This window comes from Coregonus clupeaformis, chromosome 7 (genome assembly GCF_020615455.1).
Source record: "Coregonus clupeaformis isolate EN_2021a chromosome 7, ASM2061545v1, whole genome shotgun sequence".
Classification (NCBI taxonomy): Eukaryota; Metazoa; Chordata; class Actinopteri; order Salmoniformes; family Salmonidae; genus Coregonus; species Coregonus clupeaformis.
The window spans coordinates 67,979,359-68,002,950 of NC_059198.1; the positions used below are offsets into that span (position 1 = coordinate 67,979,359).

Below are 23,592 nucleotides of genomic sequence, written 5' to 3' on the forward strand. Positions count from 1 at the left end.
ACAAAGACTGCCTTATGTCATGTGGATTGAAACACCTGCATGCCTTCATACCAGTTGTCATTCATGATCATTGATTTGCGCCAATGCCATTACCAGTATGCTAGTGACACAGAGGCTGATTGAAAGGGCATTGCCATTTAAATAAGTGGTAAATCACAGAGTAGAGTACCTATAGGGCTGTTCATGTTGAGCTTTGAGTGGCTAAACAAAGGGAACTGCATGTTATAATCTTGTGTCAACAGTCCAATCAGAATGACATGAAAATCATAGACTATGTAATTGGAAAATTTCCGGTCTTGGAAATAGTCACAGTTCCTCTATGCAAACAGAGAATGATTATGTGTGGAATTAAATTAGTAATTGTTTCACACGTAATACAAGGCAGTAACATTTTTGTTTAATAAAAAATCTGTAATACATTCCCTAACTGTTTGTGTGCATGTTTATGTGTTTGCGTGTGTGAATGTATGTGTGTGTCTGCGCTTGTGTGCGTGCGTGTGCACGTTTGTGTGTGTGTGTCCAGGTGAATGGAGTAGATCTGAACGGGAGGACTCAGGAAGAGGTGGTAGCTCTACTTAGGGCCACACCCATGGGAGGAACAGTCAGTCTGCTAGTCCCACGCCAAGAGGACTCCCATCTACCCAGAGAGGTGGTAAGTAATCATGCCAATCAAATGTATATCAGATTTACTCACATCACTGATCACTTGTCCACACCATCGCTACCCCTACCCTACATTTCACATCCTAGCTCTGATATGGCAGTAGCCCATAGTAATGGAGGCTTCAGCCATAGGGCTATTCCCACCCCCCAACACCACCACTATGTTACTTTTTTGTCTGTGACCTTCTGTCTTGGACCTTATCATCAGTGCCACAGGGATCCACATGGGCTATACCCACTGGGCAAAAACTTGTTGAATCAACGTTGTTTCCACGTCATTTCAACAACAAATTTTTTTATGTGATGACGTTGAATCAACGTGGAAAACGGATTGGATTTGCAAAAAGTCATCAACGTGAGGGAATTTAGTATCTTTTTCAGCCAGCTTTTAACTCAATCCAATCACAAGGTGAAATGTTTTGTTGATTTCACGTTAGTTGACAACTCAAACATTTTACATCAAAACTAGACGTTGAATTCACATCTGTCCAGTGGGTAGTTTCTCCAGACTTTAATGAGTTTCCAGACTTATCCCCCCACCCCACACACAGCTCAAACACTTCCCTCAGTCCCAGCTGGCAGGCCCCCTTTGTTTGATGAATGGCTGATCTGAGGGAGGGCTCATGGCAGATCTCACTTGTTAATACAATCTGCAGGGCAGTGTCATTCTATCTGTATAGGGAACAACTCTGTGTGTCTATCTTTCTGGCTGGTGTTTTGTCAGTGAAAACAGTATTATCCTCCTCCCTCCCCTGTTTGTCCCCTTACCCTGGAGCCATTATAGAGCCCTGTCCCCTTAGGATCAGTTGTATACAGTGGGGGAAAAAAAGTATTTAGTCAGCCACCAATTGTGCAAGTTCCCCCACTTAAAAAGATGAGAGGGGCCTGTAATTTTCATCATAGGTACACGTCAACTATGACTGACAAATTGAGAAAAAAAATCCAGAAAATCACCTACAAACAAGCAAGATTTCTGGCTCTCACAGACCTGTAACTTCTTCTTTAAGAGGCTCCTCTGTCCTCCACTCGTTACCTGTATTAATGGCACCTGTTTGAACTTGTTATCAGTATAAAATACACCTGTCCACAACCTCCAAACTCCAAACTCCACTACGGCCAAGACCAAAGAGCTTTCAAAGGACACCAGAAACAAAATTGTAGACCTGCACCAGGCTGGGAAGACTGAATCTGCAATAGGTAAGCAGCTTGGTTTGAAGAAATCAACTGTGGGAGCAATTATTAGGAAATGGAAGACATACAAGACCACTGATAATCTCCTTCGATCTGGGGCTCCACGCAAGATCTCACCCCGTGGGGTCAAAATGATCACAAGAACGGTGAGCAAAAATCCCAGAACCACACGGGGGGACCTAGTGAATGACCTGCAGAGAGCTTGGACCAAAGTAACAAAGCCTACCATCAGTAACACACTACGCCGCCAGGAACTCAAATCCTGCAGTGCCAGACGTGTCCCCCTGCTTAAGCCAGTACATGTCCAGGCCCGTCTGAAGTTTGCTAGAGTGCATTTGGATGATCCAGAAGAGGATTGTGAGAATCTCATATGGTCAGATGAAACCAAAATATAACTTTTTGGTAAAAACTCAACTCGTCGTGTTTGGAGGACAAAGAATGCTGAGTTGCATCCAAAGAACACCATACCTACTGTGAAGCATGGGGGTGGAAACATCATGCTTTGGGGCTGTTTTTTCTGCAAAGGGACCAGGACGACTGATCCGTGTAAAGGAAAGAATGAATGGGGCCATGTATCGTGAGATTTTGAGTGAAAACCTCCTTCCATCAGCAAGGGCATTGAAGATGAAATGTGGCTGGGTCTTTCAGCATGACAATGATCCCAAACACACCGCCGGGCAACGAAGGAGTGGCTTCGTAAGAAGCATTTCAAGGTCCTGGAGTGGCCTAGCCAGTCTCCAGATCTCAACCCCATCGAAAATCTTTGGAGGGAGTTGAAAGTCTGTGTTGCCCAGCGACAGCCCCAAAACATCACTGCTCTAGAGGAGATCTGCATGGAGGAATGGGACAAAATACCAGCAACAGTGTGTGAAAACCTTGTGAAGACTTACAGAAAATGTTTGACCTGTGTCATTGCCAACAAAGGGTATATAACAAAGTATTGAGAAACTTTTGTTATTGACCAAATACTTATTTTCAACCATAATTTGCAAATAAATTCATAAAAAATCCTACAATGTGATTTTCTGGATTTATTTTTTCATTTTGTCTGTCATAGTTGACGTGTACCTATGATGAAAATTACAGGCCTCTCTCATCTTTTTAAGTGGGAGAACTTGCACAATTGGTGGCTGACTAAATACTTTTTTTCCCCACTGTATATGGTATGCATCCCAAATGGCACCATATTCCCTACACGGTGCATTTATTTTAACCGTGTCAAAAGTAGCGCACTATGTAGAGAATAGGGTGCCATTTGGGACTCAGCAGATATGGACTCACTTGGTCCTTCTTCCAAATCATATTAACACAGACCTTCTCCAGGGGTTGGTTATCTGCCACTCTCCTATCTGTACACATAATCTCACAGAGACACACGTGAGAGGGCACACATGCACATGCAGGACGTGCGCACACACACATATGCACACACACACACACAGACTGGGATGTGATTGTGCGTTTCCATACAGACAGACCCGGATGCACACACAGATAGGCAGAGTCCAGCTCACAAACACACACACACACACAGACTTTTGTGTGAGCAGTTCTGGGGTGACTTTCCCTGTCTAGTAACAGATGGTGAAGATAGTTTCCTGCCCTGCTCCACCCTGCAATCAGCAGGTATGACAGTCTCCCTATCATTTGAGTGGCCAGGCAGACAGCAGGGTTTAGGCTTTAACCCTAACTTTACCCTATAGCACTCAACCTGTCTCTGCGTTAACCCTAACTCTATCATTTGGTAATAGGATATCATGGCTTAGCTTTCAACCTAACTACGCTATAGTGTACAGGAGGCCTCTGCTTTAACCACATATGACACTCAGTCTGCCTCTGAGTTAACCCTATCTCTACCCTATGGCACACCATGGCATCCTTACACCTGGATGGACCTCTCCGGTTCACACTAGAATCATAACTTTTCGATCAGATGAATACTGGCCTGGGTTAAGCATTCTTCCTGTCTTATTTGAAACCTATAACAAAAAAGTAAACAACAAAACAGTAATAGATTTTTCCATTACTTTTGTATTTTTTCTGTATTTTATATACCTGAGGGAACTCACTTGCTGATTCAATGTTAACAATGTCTTAGACAATAGAAGATAAATACAGAAAGAATAAAAGCATAATACTATACCACCTCTGGCCCAGCTCCCATTCAGCAACAGATTGATGATGGTTACTTCCTCTTCTCAACTGTGACTTGATAAAAAATCCCATCTTAGGCTGCATTCAGACAGGCAGCCCAAATTCTGATATTGTTTTCACTTATTGGTCTTTTGACCAATCAGATGAGCTCTGAAAAATATCTGATGTGAAAAGATCTGATGTGATTGGTCAAAGACTAATTATTGGAAAAAATATCAGAATTGCAATTGGGCTGCCTGTGAACGCAGCCATAGAGACACAATACTAATCATCTCTCCTTCTCTCTTTTTCTCTGTCTCTCCCTCTCTCATTCTCTCTTCTTGGTTTATCTCTCTCTCCTGAGAACCTTTCTAAGCTTGTGTAGATGGGAGAGGGCTAGCTAGCGCACTAACACTTCATTACTCTCCTTAGCATTCAGGATCTCAATAATCCATACAAGTATGTTCATAAAATTCAGATTATGAGGGCAGGGCTCCACCACTGATAGTTATTGCAAATAAATCATGGGGGAGAGAGGGACTGGTATTTGCCTCACTGTCACACACACACACTTGTTTAAGATGTGTGTGTGTGTACGTGCCTGCCTATATGTACATTTGTGCACGCGTGTGTGTCACCATAAACACATCATCCAGGCCCTTATCCACCACAGTGGAGTTTCAAATAATAGTGCGAGTGAATTACTATAGGCATGCTGCTGTCAGAGAAGGAGAGAGAGAGGACATTTCTCATATTGACAGAATACATATAAATCAACATGGAGAGGATCTTGTTTGTCTAGTTGACATTTGCTTTGTGATGTTTAATGTGTAATGCTATGATTATCTTGGCCCTCCCACCCCTAAGGGAGGGCAGCTCCCACTCAGCCCACTCCAAGCTCTTCTCTGTCCTGGCACCCCAATGGTTGAACCAGCTTCCTGCTGAAGCTAGGAAAGCAGAGTCCCTGCCCATCTTCCGAAAGCACCTGAAACCCTACCTCTTCAAATATTATTTTAAATAATCCCCCTCTTCACCTCGACTCCCCCCGAACCAACACTTACACTTGACTCCCCCCTTTCTAGCTCTGACTTTGCTGATAACTACTTTATTGAGGAAAAGTGTACTTACTATGCCTGTGATATGTGGTTGTCCCACCTAGCTATCTTAAGATGAATGCACAAACTGTAAGTCGCTGTGGATAAAAGCGTCTGCTAAATGACTAAAATGGTAAATGTAAAAATTTTATGTCAGTGGTGAAACCAGTACCACATCTCTTTCATTGGTATATTGTGAGAGGTGATGTGTGTGTTTCACAGGAATTAATTTACTGTGCCTTGTGTTTGCAAAAACCCCAAATGTGAAGTGTTATGCATGCTCTCACAACGGATCAGAAAAGGTTAACGGCAATAGTTCAGGGTTGAGTATTCCTTTCTCTTTGTCTTTGTTAGTTTGATTAGGTTTGCCTTTGCTGTCGTGCTCTCTCTCTCCACTGTGTCTCAGGAGTAGCAGAATACATTTTCAAAGAGCAGCGAGTGGGTGAGAGAGAACCAGATGCTGCAGAACAGATGGACCGACTTATTGATAGGGCCGTCATTGCTAATTATTGATGGGCTGGGCCGTCACCCTTTACCCAGTGCTGTCCAAACCAGAGGGGAGCGGAGAACTATTAGCTGTAAAGATGTTGAATAAATAAGGGCTTTAGATCAATGGCTGCTGTGCCGACTATCGAGTCCATGGTGGGTCTTATATGCCAGGAATTAGAGCTCAGGGAAGTGGATGAGTGGGGGTGAGTGGGTGTGAGGCGGAGTGAGGAGAGGTAAGTCAATGATTTGAGCTCCGGGGGGTTCGCCACCTGGTGGAGGGAGGTTAACATGCAGGCCCTCTCTGGCCCCAGAGGGCCTAATCAGTGGCCTGGAGGGGGAGGATGTGAGGAAAGAATCAGCTTGACTCTTCCTGAGTCATCCCCAGTTTTGGCTCTGGCTGCAGACTAAGGCTGCATTTGACATGGCACCCTCTTCCCTATATAGCACATCACTTTTGACCATGGCCCATAGGGCTCTGGCTAAAAGTAGTGCACTATACAGGGAATAAGGTGTAATTTGTGATGCAAGCCATGCTGACAACACTGATCCTCTGCTCTGCGTAGGCTGGGAATTGGGAGTTCATGTCATGAATACCTCATGTTTTGCATTAAGTACTTATACTCCATGGCTCTGCAAAACGCATGTGTGTATTTTTCAGTCTCTCTGTGTATTTTATTCCAGAAGGTATTGTCATTGTGTTCCTACTACTACTAATAATCAATGTGTTTTTATTGTCACATACACTGAACAGGTGCAGTGAAATGTGTTGTTTTACAGGGTCAGCCAAAATAGTACCACACCCCTGGAGCAAATTAGGGTTAAGTGCCTTGCTCAAGGGCACGTCGACAGATTTTTCATGTTGTCGGCTCGGGTATTCAAACCAGTGGCCTTTCGGTTACTGGCCCAACGCTCAAACTGCTAAGATGAGGTGAAGGAAGTGCCATAGTAAGTAGCATAGACAAGGACAATAGTGAGTCCTATATTGAGTGAGACAAAGAGGTTAAAAACATGGTGATATGAAGGGAGGTAGTGGAGAGAGATATTGAGAGAGACAGAGGTAATGTAGAGTTGGAAAGAGAGACAGAAAGAGAGAGAGAGAAAAATGTGAGAGAGAGCGAGAGTATGAATGAAACAACAGAAAGGGCCAGTGCACAATGAGATAAGAATCTCCAACAGGCCTACATCGAAAAGCAATCACCATGGAAATAACAACAGCACAGGGGAATCATAGGAGACCCAACCTGTACTTGATGAAACCTTACCTCTGCACTTTGCTGTGCTACGATGCTACTCTAGTCAGTAGTCCCAGTCAACACACACACACACACACCTAGTCCCCAGTCCCCCCTTCTACCTCTCTGAATAATTCATTTCTGCAGATGCAATTACCTACTACGCTAAGACCAGGAATGGCAGGAGCCGCAGCGCGCGGTCCTGTGAGAACATTAAAACAGCACATCACACAAACACAATTCTGACATGCAAACACAGAGGCCAACGCCCCCCCTGCCACAGCAACAACACGCCATTGGCTGGTTTATTTATTGTCCCGTTTATCTACCCAGCGTGCACCGCTGCTCTGTGTGCTTACAGCTGAGAGCGACATGTCGGCACCCCGACGCTGCAAGCCAAGATTGCATTTCACCTTCCTCTCCTGTGATAAATAAGTCAATGTCACGCCTCAGTAGCCATGGCGGCTGGCCACACCACAGAGAAATTAGTTACTTTAGCACCTAGTGCATACCAGTTTCCTTAACATTAAGTCAGTTGCACAAAACATTTTAATCCAAATTTCCCCCTTAAATTAAATGAAAAAGTTCTTCATTCTTAAGTGCTTCATTCAGAAAGGATATCAATGTAGGTTAAAAAGCATTTGTGGAGGTGAATGTTTCTTTCCTCTGCCCTGGTTGCAAAAGGAAAACATCAACCAGCTAGCTAGGTGTATAGCTGGCTACAGGGGCGGTGTGTTCATTAGGGCGATATGGGCGACGCACTGCCAAACGGGAAAAGGAAGGGATTTTTTTTCTAATCAATTATATCACGGCAACAGTAGTTATCAGTGTTCTAATCTAGACGTCTGATCTGCCACTAAATGTCCAATCAGGCTAAAGTCGTGCTTCAAATGGACCCGCTCCTTTTGGGGCGATTTCAGTCAGGTTGAAAATCGCCCCAGAAGTCTCTCATAGACTCTCATGTAAAATATTTTTTTTTCAAATATCAGAGCTTTCAATACAATCTCTATGGGTTCCGGGAGGGCTTGCACTTACGCGCTTTCGTCATACGTAACATAACCATGAACGTAACTAAGAAAAGAGCGGGTAGCAGCGTCAATCAATTCACGTACTACTGTCAAGATGGCTAGCGTTCAGTGCAACTCGATTGTCTCTTTGAAAGAAGTTCCTTTTTGTCGGCGAACAAATCAAGATAAATTGGCAACGAAACAATTAGGACCTCCCAGACCAAATTTAATAATTAAACAGGTTTCTACTAAAGGGGGAAAGTCCTACACCCGAGGATTTTCCAAAAATTGGTACGAACGAAAAACCTGGCTAGCAGGCTGCGATGTAGCTAATGCAGTCTTCTGCTACCCCTGCTTACTCTTTCACCCTGAAGGCAGCACGGCAGACAGCACCGCTTGGACAGTGACTGGTGTAACGGACATGCACCATCTTTCAGAAAAGATTAAGAAACATGAGCTGTCAAAGACCCACATGGATAGCTGTTTGAGATTGTCTGCTTTGGGGAGAGTGAACATTGCCACTCAACTGGATGAGGGATACAGGCTAGCTGTCCGCCGCCACAACGATGAGGTTAGCAAGAACCGCCACATCCTCAGCCGGCTAATCCAGTGTGTGAGGTTTTGCGGAGTGTTTGAGTTAGCTTTGCGAGGCAAAGATGAAACTGAGGGCTCCACCAACCCTGGTATTTTTCTTGGACTTGTCAACTTTGTGGCACAATTAGATGAGGTGTTTTATGGAAATGCATATTGTTTATGCAGTGTTGAGGAATGTGAAAGAACACCCTTGATTATTTTTACTGTGATAACTTATTTTGCTTTTGTAAGCCAACACTTTTGAGATCAGTCAATAAATGCTTCTGGTATTGACTTATATGCTGCCCCTGTCTTCATGTTGTTGCTGGACATATCTTTTTAAAATGTGTGTAGGTCACCTAAATCATCAGAAAAATTGCCCCCCCTGAGAATTTTTTCAGGAGCCGCCACTGGCTGGCTAGCTACTTTGCTAAACAATGGAAGGTGCACAATCCATGGCTACAAAGCTTGCTGATTAGCTAGCTACCTACTCTGTAAGTTAGCTTGACGTGCTAGAAGGTAATAAAAACAAGTTGAGAAAAAAGTAACTAAACTAAACATGTTTTATTATCTTCAGAATCAATTTGTTTCTCCTTTCTTGAATGTAGAAGCTCTATTTTGCGATCTCCCAAAATAAATTGTGAGGAGACATTCAGTCAGTGAATCAGGTCGTCTCTATGGTAACCAGATACTCTTTTTCCCAGTATGCCCTTACCTAAGGAAAACGTTTGAGGGGCTCTATGCAATGCCCTTAAACAATTCCCTTAGGTAAGGGGAAATTATTCCTTAAGGTAAATCCTTAAGGGAATCATTTAAGATATTTTATGCAAACGAACCCAGGCTAAACAAAAAAAGGCAACCCTGATGATGTCATGACAAGTCCCAATTTCACCTGTTGAGTTGGTTTAGGTTTAAAACTGCAGTCTGGTGGGTTTACTGTTAGAGCTGCAAAGTGGTTGCCCAACTTGTTGTCATGAGTAAAGGTGTGTTTGTGTGTGTAGCTCGATTACAGCCATGTTCTCTTACAGCTGCATCATAAACAATGTTTCATATTTATATCATGAACATAACACACAGCCCATTGACCCGAAGTGCATGCTTATACCGTCAGTCCCTATATAGAACTATAGAGGCTGCGTCCACAATTAAACCCTATTCCCTATATTGTGCACTACTTTTGACCAGAGCCCATCAAAAGTAGTGCACTAAATAGAGAATATTGTGCCATTTTGGATACACAGAGAGTGTGATATGAAGAACAAATGGGTGTTAAAGGAACATGATGAATCTATGCTTCTCCATGGTGACTATTCTGTAGTTCTGGATCACACCAGTGTAATTAAGCAATACGTTAAAACCCGTCTTTATGATCATATCACAGTTTTCACTGGTCAATTAGCATCCGTGTCTGCCAAGGATTAAGAATCTTTAATTGCACAATTAATTAATTACAGTCTTTCTGAATGAAGAGAGAGAGAGAGAGAGAGAGAGAGAGAGAGAGAGAGAGAGAGAGAGAGAGAGAGAGAGAGAGAGAGAGAGAGAGAGAGAGAGAGAGAGAGAGAGAGAGAGAGAGAGAGAGAGAGAGAGAGAGAGAGAGAGAGAGAGAGGAGAGAGAGAGAGAGAGAGAGAGAGGAGAGAGAGAGAGAGAGAGAGAGAGAGAGAGAGAGAGAGAGAGAGAGAGAGAGGAGAGAGAGGAGAGAGAGAGAGAGAGAGAGAGAGAGAGAGAGAGAGAGAGAGAGAGAGAGAGAGAGAGAGAGAGAGAGAGAGAGAGAGAGAGAGAGAGAGAGAGAGAGAGAGAGAGAGAGAGAGGATTAGATGGATGTGGCCCCTATTACCCAAAGTCCTGTTTACCGTAGTCCAGCTAGTCCAAATCAAAGTGGTCCCCACAATGTTTTCTACCACTAAACTCATATACCATTAAACTGTAATGGCTGCAATCAGAATCGCCCCATTTGAGATCACTCTGAACGTGTAAAATATCCCATTTTATATAAGTCCCTTTAAATGCATATTGAAATAAAAGGCTGCTGGGTTGGTTCCCTGAAATGTCTTTGTAAGCCAAACAAGCATGCCATTGTTTTCCTTTCCCAAACCACGCCAGTGAACCTTTATAGCACATTCCAGTTAAATGGGCTCAATTATCCTCAGCAGATGATATCTCTTGTTTTTTCCACAATCACTCCACACTCTGTATGAAGACAGCTTTTGTTGTGGTGCCAGTGATGTATTAGAAGAGGATAAAGATAAATAAATAAATACTTATGTAGCTGCAGTTCATTGATTTTGCTTTGTTGTAAGACAAAACAATTGATGAAACTTAACAGGATATATATATATGTTTTTAAGTAGCTGTGTGTGGAACAGTATTGTTGTGAATGGGCTCCTGTGCAGTACTGTATATTGAGGCTTCTGCAGATGCACCAATGTTCTGCTACCCCTGGGATCGGGGTGGGGATAGGGATGACGGGGTTCAGTCAGGAGTGTCATGTTGCATTGCTCTGAGAGTGCACAATTCAGTATCTGTCCACTTGTCTGTCCCCACAGCAATGCCCCATGATTGGCTGATTGAGGAAATTGTTGTGTGTGGCAGATGGGTGTGGTTCCATGGCTTGGTCCTCTGATCACTTACTCTCCCTGACCTCCTTCTTTCTGCTCATCTACCTCTCCCTAGCCACCGCTTGGCTTGGCTTATGTTACCACCCTCCTCCTCTGCCTCCTCCGTTCCTCCTCTTCTGCCTCCTCTTCCCATCCGATCTCAGAGAGAGAGAGAGAGAGAGAGAGAGAGAGAGAGAGAGAGAGAGAGAGAGAGAGAGAGAGAGAGAGAGAGAGAGAGAGAGAGAGAGAGAGAGAGAGAGAGAGAGAGAGAGAGAGAGAGAGAGAGAGAGAGAGAGAGAGAGAGAGAGAGAGAGAGAGAGAGAGAGAGAGAGAGAGAGAGAGAGAGAGAGAGAGAGAGAGAGAGAGAGAGAGAGAGAGAGAGAGAGAGAGAGAGAGAGAGAGAGAGAGAGAGAGAGAGAGAGAGAGAGAGAGAGAGAGAGAGAAGCCTAGCCCTTGGATGATTTAGAATCAAAAGGTTTTAGCTCATATTACCCAGGATGTTTCTTTAGATTGTGATAAACAGTGGTATCTTTCAACAAGGCAGGACATTCTACAGCATTCAGCAGGGCCAGAGAAGTGTCATCTTCTGTGTTAATATAATTAGATTTTTCGTAGAGTTATGCTTTCGCCTTACCGCAAGGATGAGGTAACGTGCTGCAACTTTTGCTAACAAAGTGGCAAAACTGCTGTTCTCTTCATTTCCTTCATAGAGTTGAGAAATTTACTGGCTGCTACTGATTTGAAAATCAGCCATCCAATCGCGTTGCTTAAGAATTAGTATTTAAATGTATCTCTGTATGAGAGACAAAACAGTAAAGGTGTGGTCTGTGCTCCTTTCCTTTTTAAAGGGGAATAAATTAACCCTTTCACTGAGTTCCTGAGTGATCTAACCCTTCTTAAATAAAGACCAGCTGTAAAAGTATTATTTCTCCTTATTATGCAGTTGTGAGAGTAATGTTACAAGCAGGGGTTGGAACCAACATTATTTTCCAATCGGTCCATTCCGAACAGAACCCCTAGTTTTTTCGTTCTGTTCCAGTGTTCCAATCAGGAAATAAAGCTCTGAAACAGTTCGAACCAAAGAAAAGTAACGGTTCCTTTTACGTATATTGTTTTACCAGTGAAATCAAAATAGTTTTTACATTTAGCTCATTAATTCACTCCACTAATTAGCACAGATAGAGCAGCTTGCTACGGAACTTGAAAGCTTTACATGTTTGATTGGTCAGATAAGTGCCGGCACGAGATACATTTCACGGATGGGTAGAGCGATAGAAGGGTGGACATGGAGGGGGCTTGGCTTGAAGCGCTGAACATCATGACATGATGTGAATTAGAATGTGTTTAGGCTATTACTAGCATTATAACTTCACTGAATTACTGAATTATATACTAGATATTAGGAATATTTTTGGGAACAAAAAAAAAAGAGGTTCTAAAAATTTTTTAATAACGGTTATGTTCCAGAACAATAGAGATCACTTTTGTTCCCGGTTCTGTTTCTGCTCCTCGAAAATACTTTCTGTTCCCTGAACCGGTTCCAACCCCTGGTTGCAAATGTCTTGGACGTAATCAACCCCTGGCCTAACTTCTGAACTTTACAGTACAAGAAAGATTAGTATGATTACTAATAGATAGGAGATGTGTAGCTTAAGGTGAACTGTGGTTGCTATGGGCCTATACCTGGCACTGTTCTACAGTACCTGAATTACACTGATGAATTTTACTACCTTAGGGCGGCAGGTAGCTTAGTGGGTAAGAGCGTTGTGCCAGTAACCGAAAGGTCGCTGGTTCTAATCCCCGAGCCGACTAGGTGAAAAATCTGTCGATGTGCCCTTGAGCAAGGCACTTAACCCTAATTGCTCCTGTAAGTCGCTCTGGATAAGAGCGTCTGCTAAATGACTAAAATGTAAATGTAAATGTAATGATTACTCACAAACACAGAAAAGGGAGAAGCATTTGAAGGAAGGGGTGGAGAACGGTGTAGGGACTGACAACCCTTTGATCATAAGTACATCTATTACTCTATTGTAAGTCTATTATTGGTTGTGTTGACCTTGTCAAAGTATAGTCTCTCTCTCTCTTTCTCGCTCTCTCTCATGCTCTCTCTCTCTCTCTCTCTCTCTCTCTCTCTGTCTCTCTCTCTCTAGCTCTCTCTCTCTAGCTCTCTCTCTCTCTGCCACCGAACAGCGTTAGCTCCATCGATTCACGCCAGTGTTTTACTATAGCACTTAGCCTTCCTCTCCTGTGGAGAAAAATTGCCATTCTCCTTTAATGGCCTAGGTTATTTAACTTCTATTGTGTTTGAAGCAGTACAAAATGGTCCCATGTCTTTTTCTCCCCATTCATTTTTCAAACCTTATGGTCTTTTTCATTTTCACCAGCCAGATGAGTTTCTGCCTTGTTGTTTACTAGGGCTTTTGGGTTTTTGATTAGTGCCAATTTGGGTTCAGTGCCACACACTCACATAATTCAACGTAAAGTGTGGCGGAAGACAATGCCACTCCGTTAATGACTTTCAAACTGTTTCGGAGCTCACCACCTGTTTTCATTAAGTACTTTTCAGCAACTATTACCTGTAATTACGCCTGCCGTTATACTTGCGAGAGGTGGCGTGGTGCGCGGCGGTATGGCGGCATTGTACAACTGGCTGATAAACAAGGTAGTTAAGGGCCACTTATGAGGACTGAGGACACACTCCGCCTCCCCAAAGGTCCAAACCAGTACTCACCCAGCCTGCCTGAAGTAACAGTAACACACACCCAGCTGGTTGAAGTGTGAAGTTGGACATACCAAATGTTTTGTCACTCACCATTGGATAGAGAGAACTGTAGAGTAGTGTTAGACACTGTGTGTTTATAACCCGTATAACAGATGTTTAATGCAGGGCTTGATTAAGATGTAGTACAGCCAGTGAATGGCATTGAAAGACTAATGTTTCCATTGTTTGTCACAGACCCATTCTATGTAGGTAAATAACGTCATCAAACCCTCGCCATTGAAATAAAGGGCAGCATTGAGTGAATTACAGCACAACCCAGAAACTCCAGTATATCTGTGGCTTAGAGTTTGAAATACATTATGCTGTCTATGCTTCGTCGTTTGTTGTGTAAAACTATGGAGACAGATTAAGCTTGATTAAGCTTCCTTCCACCCCTTTACCCTCCTGATCCCCTTAAATTAATACTGGCTTAATTCATCCAACACAGACAATATATGAAACCTGGCGAGATAATAGCCCTATAGGTCAAGCATGTTTACCTAGCCAAGTCTATCACACACACGCACGCACACACACACACACACACACCCTTCTGGGGTCTCAAGCTACCCATCTACTCTTTAGTCTAGGTGACTAAGTCCATTCTTCTGGCCCAGTGCTGGAGCCAGCCTCTCTCACTCTTTCAGTGTGGAGTGGTGTGTGTGGTGTTTACCCTAGCCAGCACACTGAGTTTGTCCCAAATAGAACCCTATTCCCTACATAGTACGCTACTTTTGACCAGAGTGAATATAATGCCATTATGTAGTTCTCTCTGTATTAGGTCTAATTGCACCGGAATAGTCCTGATCCACATTGAGCCAAAGGTCACCCATTATCAGCAGTCATTCGTCGGGTAAAGAAAGAAACAGAGCAAAAGGAAATTCATGTTTTAATACTACTTATCATGTATGGGCTTCTTTGCAATTACATCCTTGACTGATATTTTTGGGGGATTTTAAATTCCTTTCCAATTAACTTTATGTGACGACATTCGGGCGTGTGTGGAGAAAAGTTTCCAATGCTGCAAATCTTTTCACAGAAAAGTGTTTGAGGTGTGTGAAAGGGGGAAGGTGATTACATTTCTTCTCTCACTTTTCTCTTTCTTCGGCTCTCTCTTTCTCTCCTTTTCTGTACTCTTTATCTCTCACCACACACACAAGCACACATGTATGCGCTGATGTGCACGTACACACACACACTCACACACACACACACACACACATACATACACACATACACACTACCCACACACACACCACACACACACCCACGCTGCCCTCAACCCCCACACATACCCTGTTAGAAGGTGACAAGCAGCGAGGTAGAAGAGAGACAAAACCCTACTTTGTATGCAAGGGTATGGTATGGTAGACTGCTCTGCTCTCCTCTGCTCTGTGTTTCCGCTCCGGTCCATCCTGTGTCTCTCCCCTTTGTTTCTCTTCAGACAATATAATTCACCCTCTCCTGTAGGACAATGGGCCTTAATGAATGCATACCACCCAGACAGACTATTAATTAATAATAAAGGACCCACTGCACATAATGGGCTGTGGCTAGGTGAATCCTTTAGAGAGGAATGGATGGCAGCCAGGCAGGTTGTTGTTCCTGTGTAATGGAATGGCTTTGTCTAGGACTAGACAGGTGCACAGGGACCCAGTGTAGCTACATGACAAGTAGTGCTGAGAAAAAGAGAACTCCACTGAATACATATTGCATACAATACCTGAGCAGTATGTTAGTGAACCTATTGTTCCTGTTCACTCTTCAGAAGGTCGGTCTATCATTGTGCAATAATGATTATATAGCTTATCTTTGAACTAACCCAACACATATTCAAAAAAAAATGTGTTCACTCAAATGATGGTATACTAGAAACTATTCCTTTTGATTGAATAGGGTTTTAAGCTGTGTTCCCTTCCCTCACATCAGGGTGGAGCTGCTGTCAGCTTGCTCTTCAAACTGAGGGTGTTTCTCAATATGCATACTACCGTGCTCCACACTATCATGCTCTGAGTGCATTCTCTGAGGACATTCTATTGAGTACGTTCTTGTGAGGACGAGAGTGTGAAGAACGCATAAAACCTTTCATTTAAGAAGCACTCACACTCCCCCTACTGAATTACCTCATGCTGCACCTCCCCATTCACTGAACCTTCTTCCAGCCAGGACAATAGCAACAATAAAGACGAAACAAGATATACACAAAGCAAACATTTTACTTTAAAATGATCAGCTAGCTAGCTATACGTGAATCGTAATAATCTAGCTAGCCAGCTAGTTAAACAGCCAAAAATGACATAAAACTAATGTTATACAAGGTAGATGTCAATTATTCGTGGGTAGCTAGCTACAGTGCCTTCAGAAAGTATTCACACCTCTTGACTTTTTGAAAAAGTGTTGTGTTACAGCCTGAATTTAAAATGAGATTGAGATGTTGTGTCACTGGCCTACACACAATACCCCATAATGTCAAATTAATTTAAAAAATGAAAGCTGAAATGCCTTGAGTCAATAAGTATTCAACCCTTTTGTTATGGCAAGCCTATAACAGTTCAGGAGTAAAAATGTGCTTAACAAGTCACATAATAAGTTGCATGGACTCACTCTGTGTGCAATAATAGTGTTTAACATGATTTTTGAATGACTACCTCATCTCTGTACCCCACACATACAGTTATCTGTAAGGTCCCTTAGTCGAACAGTACATTTCAAACACAGATTCAACCACAAAGACCAGGGAGGTTTTCCAATCCCTCACAAAGAAGTGCACTTATTGGTAAAAAAAAAAAGCAGACATTGAATATCCATTTGAGCACGGTGAAGTTATTCATAACATTTTGGATGGTGTACGCCAAGGCACTACAAAGATACAGGCGTCCTTCCTAACTCAGTTGCCAGAAACTAAGGAAACTGCTCAGGGATTTCACCAATGAGGACAATGGTGACTTTAAAGCAGTTACAGTGTTTAATAGCTGTGATAGGAGAAAACTGAGGATGGATAAACAACATTGTAGTTACTCCACAATACTAACCTAAATGACAGAGTGAAAAGAAGGAAGCCTGTACAGAATTAAAATATTCCAAAACATGCATCCCGTTTGCAATAAGGCACAAACGTAAAACTGCAAAAAATGTGGCAAAGAAATAAACGTCCTGTCCTGAACACAGTGTTATGTTTGGGGCAAACCCAACAAAACACATCACTGAGTACCACTTCATATTTCAAGCATGGTGGTGGCTGCATCATGTTATGGGTATGCTTGTCATTGGAAAGGACTAGGGAGTTTTTTAGGATAAAAATAAATGGAATAGGGCTAAGCACAGACAAACTCCTAGAGGAAAACCTGGTTCAGTCTGCTTTCCAATAGACACTGGGAGACAAATTCACCTTTCAACAAGACAATAACCTAAAACACAAGGCCAAGTATACACTGGAGTTGCTTACCAAGACGACATTGAATGTTCTTAAGTGGCCTATTTACAGTTTAGACTTAAATTGGCTTGAAACTATATGGCAAAACTTGGAAATGGCTGTCTAGCAATGATCAACAACCAACTTGACAGAGCTTGAATCATTTTTGTAATAATAATGTACAAATATTGTACAATCCAGTTGTGCAAAGCTCTTAAATACTTACCCAGAAACACTCACAGCTGTAATCGATTCTAACTTGATTCTAATTTGTATTTACTCAGGGGTGTGAATACTTATGTAAATGAGATATTTCTCTTTCATTTTCAATACATTTGCAAACAATTCTAAAAACATGTTTTCACTTTGTCATTATTGGGTATTGTGTGTAGATGAGTGAGGAAAACAATTATATTTAGTCCATTTTGAATTCAGGCTGAAACACAACAAAGTCAAGGGGTATCAATATTTTCTGAAGGAGCTATAGCTAGCAATTCTTCGTGGCTATCTGGCTAGCTAACAGTAGTAGCCAGTTAGCCCTGTTGACTTACTATGGGCTTGCGATCTACACACACTACAGTGGGTATTGTAGGCAAGTAAACATTCCAAAATTAAGACCGCATGTATTTATTAACATATCAAGATAACATATTGTAGTCAGGCAACATATGAGATCTGAATAGGCAACATTTAATTCCAAAGTCAGTGTATTTTCTCTCACTTCAGCTCAAATAATGGCCGCATTGATTTCAAGAAATGTTGCGTAATTCTTTACGTGGTTGTGTCATATTTCTGTGCATGCTTTCCATTGAAGCTTGCATCGATACATGCTTCAAAATATGTACAAAGTGCCATCTGTGCTCCGTTTTGCATACTTTGATTTGGACTCATACTCCAACCCTCCAATTTGCGTGCTCGGAGCACAGTAGTATATATTTTGACAAACACCCTCAGAGTTGTCCGGCAGCGCTTGTTCCTATCTGATAAGAATGTTACCATGCCTCTCTCTCATTCACTTATCATCCCAGCCTTCCCTTTCAGGACTTGAATGCCAGGGCGATTGTTGCATTGTCATTTTTCTGAAGACACAAAAAGTTGTCCTCTGGCCAAATGTGACAGATTTAATTTGTGGCATCTAATATATTCCAGGCCTCAACAGTTAAGCTAAAAGCCTCTCCGGAGATTAATAATAAAGACGTAGTATTTCTCTGTGACGCATGTTGGCAATTTATCCAAGTAGCTGTGAGTGTTTTTGGAAAGAATAGTATTTTTTTGCTGTTGCCATGGTCACATTGGCAACAAGGACACATAATTGATCATAACAGGAAGAGTTGTGTTTAAAGTCAAACTCTGGGCTTGCCAGAGCACAACTGATTCAGATTGAATGATTGATTCATGATGATGAACTATATAAAACTCCAAACTAAAAGCTAATGACTGGGTTACTGTTTGTTTGAAACAAACTAAAGCCTTGTCTGCATTCAGTGTAACTTTGAATAAGGACTATGTGTGATGCGTGTGATAGGAGTCAGGCGCAGGAGAGTAATACGCATCCAAAAGGTTTATTCCGTCGATAAACAGTTGCGCAAGCATGCGACAACAAAACTCAGGCACAGGGGAAATATCTACCCTGGCAACAACAAGGTAAGGGTAGCTCAACCGAGCTACACACAGCTCACAACAAACAATCACCCACACAGACATGGAAGCAGAGGGAACACTAATACAATGACTAATTGGGGATAAGGACCAGGTGTGTGTGTGATTAATTAGACAAGACTAGTGGAGTGATGATAAATGGATCGGCAGCAGCTAGTAAGCTGGTGACGACGAACACCGAAACCTGCCCGAACAAGGAGGGGAGGCAGCCTCGGCGGAAGTCGTGACACTATGAGATCATGCTAACATGAACCATTATTCTATCACCTACATTTTAGTAGTCAGGGACAAATAATTACTTTCTGCTGGTAGTGAGGAAGGATACCTCTCTCTACCTGACCTGTGCCCACTCCCTATCACCTGGCTATAGGATATGAATGGTGATTTCCTGGCATGGGCCTCCATTGTATGTGTATAATGAGAGGGCTATCTGTTGAAATGCAGTGTGATTAGTAAGATTCCAGGGGCATGTATTTACTGAGGGGGGGTGTAGACTGTTAGGTACTGAGAGGGGCAGGGGAATAGCTGGGGTAATGCATGGGAATAGGGGTACACACACGCACGGACACACACACACACACACACACACACACACACACACACACACACACACACAGGGAATTGCTGGGGAATAGGGCATTAGGCCGAGGTAGGTGTTGAAAAAAGGCTCATGCACCTGAACACACTACTGCATCTCCCTGTCCTTAGCCGCTGAAAACCTGCTCTACTCTCACTTAGCAGCTGTGAAGGGCAGACACCTGTGTGTGTGTGTGTGTGTGTGTGTGTGGGTGTGTGTGCTTTCACGTGCGTGTGTGTGCAGAGCAATACTTTCATCAGCAGTGTTATAGGGGTCTTGGAGCAGGGGTCCCAAGGTTGATTGCTCCTGCTGTGTGCATTAGTTCCCTTAATGCAGTGGCCATGACTATAACTGCAAGACAAACACATACACACATCCACCATGACTCTATATATACACACATACACGGTTCCATATCCCTCCTAAATATTATTCTTTTCAGAAGAGGAAGTTTGTTCTTATTTGTTTTATCCTTCCCCAAACTGTATTTTATTGGTTCTAAAGAGCAATACAACCAGCAATAAGGAGCAATAATAGTGGCTGCAGATTCCTCTGCACACACTTGTGATTAGGATGCATGAGAGGTCATGATATGCTGTGAAATAATTTTAATATTCAGGACAAGCTCTCTCCCTGTCCATCTCAATGAACCAGCTTCTGTCATGCACAGAGAAATATAATTATTGTCTTTTTTGATGTCGCTGGTGTTTTCTTTCCCACCTCTCCTTCCCCTTACTAGTCTTTTTGTAAGAAAGGAATAATAAAATAGCATTTTTAAAGACCTAGGTTAGCAAAAGCCTTTGTGATTTTTACGCCCGTCCTTTCAAAATTCTCCACCCATAAAACATTCAGAGAGAAGGGAGAATAAATGGAATTCTGACACCAGTGGTTTTAAACAGGTTTCACTCCTAAGCAGTGTGAACACACTGAGACTAAACGTTAATTTTAACCTCTTCTTTCTTTACAAATGAACTCTAACAAAGCATCTGACAGAACACTAGAACACTTATATGTCGGGCCTCAAACGTGAGACAAGAAATCATCTTCTAAAGATGCATTGTGGGGACATCAAGGGGAAACACAGTTGTTTGAGTGTAAAATTGCTACCTGGTGTTTTCAAAGCTGCTTTCGTCCTGCTTCCCACACAGGGAGCTTATGACTGTGACAGCGAATTAGCGGCGATCTGCTAGACCTTAAGGCAAAGTGATAATGACAGCCACAGTAAGACATGACACACTCTCATCTGATCTCTCCCCCTTCTCATATCCTTCTGATCTCTCTCTCTCTCTCTCTCTCTCTCTCTCTCTCTCTCTCTCTCTCTCTCTCTCTCTCTCTCTCTCTCTCTCTCTCTCTCTCTCTCTCTCCCCCTCTCCCTCCCTCCCTCCCTTCCTCCCCCTCCCTCCCTCCTTATAGAAGACAGAAGAAGACGACCTAGTGCTAACTCCAGACGGCTCCAGGGAGTTCCTGACCTTTGAGATCCCCTTGAGTGACTTGGGGTCGGGAGGTCTGGGGGTCAGCGTCTAGGGAAACCGCTCCAAGGAGAACCACGCTGACCTGGGCATCTTCGTCAAGTCCATCATCAACTGAGGAGCAGCCTCCAAGGTGAGGAGCACCCTGCTCTCTCGCCACCCATTGGCCTATTCTAAATTACAATGTTTACACTCCTCAAAGAGAATGTGGTGCAGTAAGAATGAATGATGACTGTAGTAGACTTCTGTTCTGTATTGTCCTGTATTATCTGTTCTCCAATAGTCAGTTAATTACTCTCACGGACATTCACTTTAAGATGGTCAAAATACCATGTCGTTATTGTAATGAGCTGTATAACAGGCCCATTTACAGTGCATATACACGTATATGATTACACTCTCTGTGTGGTTCACCAGGATGGCCGACTGAGAGTCAACAACCAGCTGATCGCCGTCAACGGCGAGTCGTTGCTAGGCAAGCCCAACTAGGACGCCATGGAAACGCTGCGGCTGTTCATGTCAATGGAGGGCAACAAGCAAGGGATGATCCAACTCATCGTTGCCAGAAGGGTATCCAAGAGCGACATGGTAATGAACAGGACAGAAAGTGAAAAGTTGCACCAGTGTGATACTAAAGTAATTCCCTCTGAGTGTGTGTGCTCAGAGGGAATTACATACTAGAGAACTAATTGGTGTTATATTGAATAGGTTTTTTGTGTGTTTTTTTTTGGTACTTTTTACCCCCAATTGGTAGTTACAGTCTTGTCCCATCGCTGCAACTCCCGTATAGACTCGGGAGAGGTGAAAGTCGAGAGCCATGCGTCCTCCGAAACACGACCCTGCCATGCCGCACAGCTTCTTGACACACTGCCAGCTTAACCCAGAAGCCAGCCGCACCAATGTGTCGGAGGAAACACCATACAACTGGGACAAGGACATCCCGGCCGGCCAAACCCTCCCCTAACCCGGACGACGCTGGGCCAATTGTGTGCCGCCTCATTGGTCTCCCGGACGTGGCCAGCTGCGACACAGCCCGGGATCGAACCCGGGTCTGTAGTGACGCCTCTAGCACTGCTTCATAGCTCAATGGTTTTCTGATTTGAATAGTTGATCTCTTTCCCTCCCTTCTTTACTGCTTGTTCTACTTGAGGCCTAGGGTATGAACAAGGTGTTGTTTTTTAGATAGCCAGAGGGACACCTTCAGGAGCTATTCTACCACCATGCTTTTGATATTGTAACTCTTCTCTGCTTTCTGCCCCCCATTGTATATGTTTGACTTAACAATGTGCAGCACTATGATATGGTGAGAGTCACTTCAATGTTGGATGATTGTCAGACAGAGGCAGACACCACAATGTGCAGATAGGGAGGTTGGACATTAAGAAAGAAAGTGAATTAAAGAGTGAATTAAAGTAAGGAGTTGTTATCAAGCTGTAGTAGAGGTTGAAATGATCGAAAGCAATTCAACCTGAGTGGAATGCCCTAGCCCAGATATGGTTTTATAGGTGCTGCTGGCTTTCTGAAATATCAAAAAATAATTGATTGAATGGGCTGATTATGGAGATGAGCTGGTTTCATTCAGTGGGGAAGTACTTGTGTTTGAAGTTCCAATTCAACGTTTATTTGTCACGTGCACAGGATACATACAAGGTGTAAAACAGTATAGAGAAATGCTTGCTTGCGAGCTCTTTCCCAGCAATGCAGTAATAAAAGTAATAATATAGATAAGAAAAACACATGAGATATACGAAAGAAGAAAAAAATATGAGAATGGAAGTTATATACAGGTCAGTACCATTATTAAAATGTGCAGGGGTACTGGAGTGATTGAGGTAGGTATGTACATGTAAAAAGTGACTGGTAGCAGGATAAATACTAACGGTAATAATAATCATAATAATCAACATAGAAGCAACGTAATGGTAATAATAATCAATATAACCACTATAGCAGCAGTGTAGGTGGTGAGTGGGTGTGTGCATGGTGATGAGTGTGTGTGTGTGTGTGTGTGTGTGTAAGAGTATAGGTGTGTGTGCCTGAGTGGGTAGGGTCAATGCGGGTAGTAATGCAGGTAGTCAGTGTGGATAGTCTGTGGGATAGTGGGAGGGCAGTAGTTGTTAGCTATTCAACAGCCTTATGGCCTGGGGAAAGAACGTGTCTCGGAGCAGGTTGGTCTGAGACCCAATGCTCCGATACCACCTGCCGGATGGGAGCAGAGAGAACAGTCCGTGGCTCGGGTGACTGGAGTCATTGTTTTAAAAAAAATCACACCACCTGGAATTAAGGACCTGGGTGGCTGGGAGCTCGCTCCCAGTGATGGCAGGTTGGCATTTATTGAGATTACTCATGTATTGGAGGCAGCTCTGCAGAGTGGTCACTAGCTGGCACAGCCACAAAGTCATTCAATCTGATTTTAACCCTAACCTTAACCAAACTGCTAAACCTAATGGCTAACCCCTAACCTTAAATTAAGACCAAAAAGGCCATTTTTGCTTTCATTAATTTTTACAATATAGCCAACCCTTCAGTTCTGCCTCAGCTTCAGAACTTGCTTCAAAAAATTCAAAAAAATAAATAACGGAAAAGTGGTGCGTGCATATGTATTCACCCCGTTTGCTATGAAACCCCTAAATAAGATCTGGTGCAACCAAATACCTTCAGAAGTCACATAAATAGTTACATTGCACACAGGTGGACTTTATTTAAGTATCACATGATCTGTCACATGATCTCAGTA

General features: G+C 43.0%; 1 long non-coding RNA gene across 1 annotated transcript; it reads left to right on the top strand.

The window, feature by feature from the left end:
• Window positions 1-540: 540 nt before the first annotated feature.
• LOC121570008 lies at window positions 541-21,609 on the top strand. The gene is made up of 3 exons (XR_006001409.1): window positions 541-652; window positions 20,800-20,988; window positions 21,273-21,609. It is a non-coding gene; the product is annotated as an uncharacterized LOC121570008 (long non-coding RNA).
• Window positions 21,610-23,592: the final 1,983 nt, after the last annotated feature.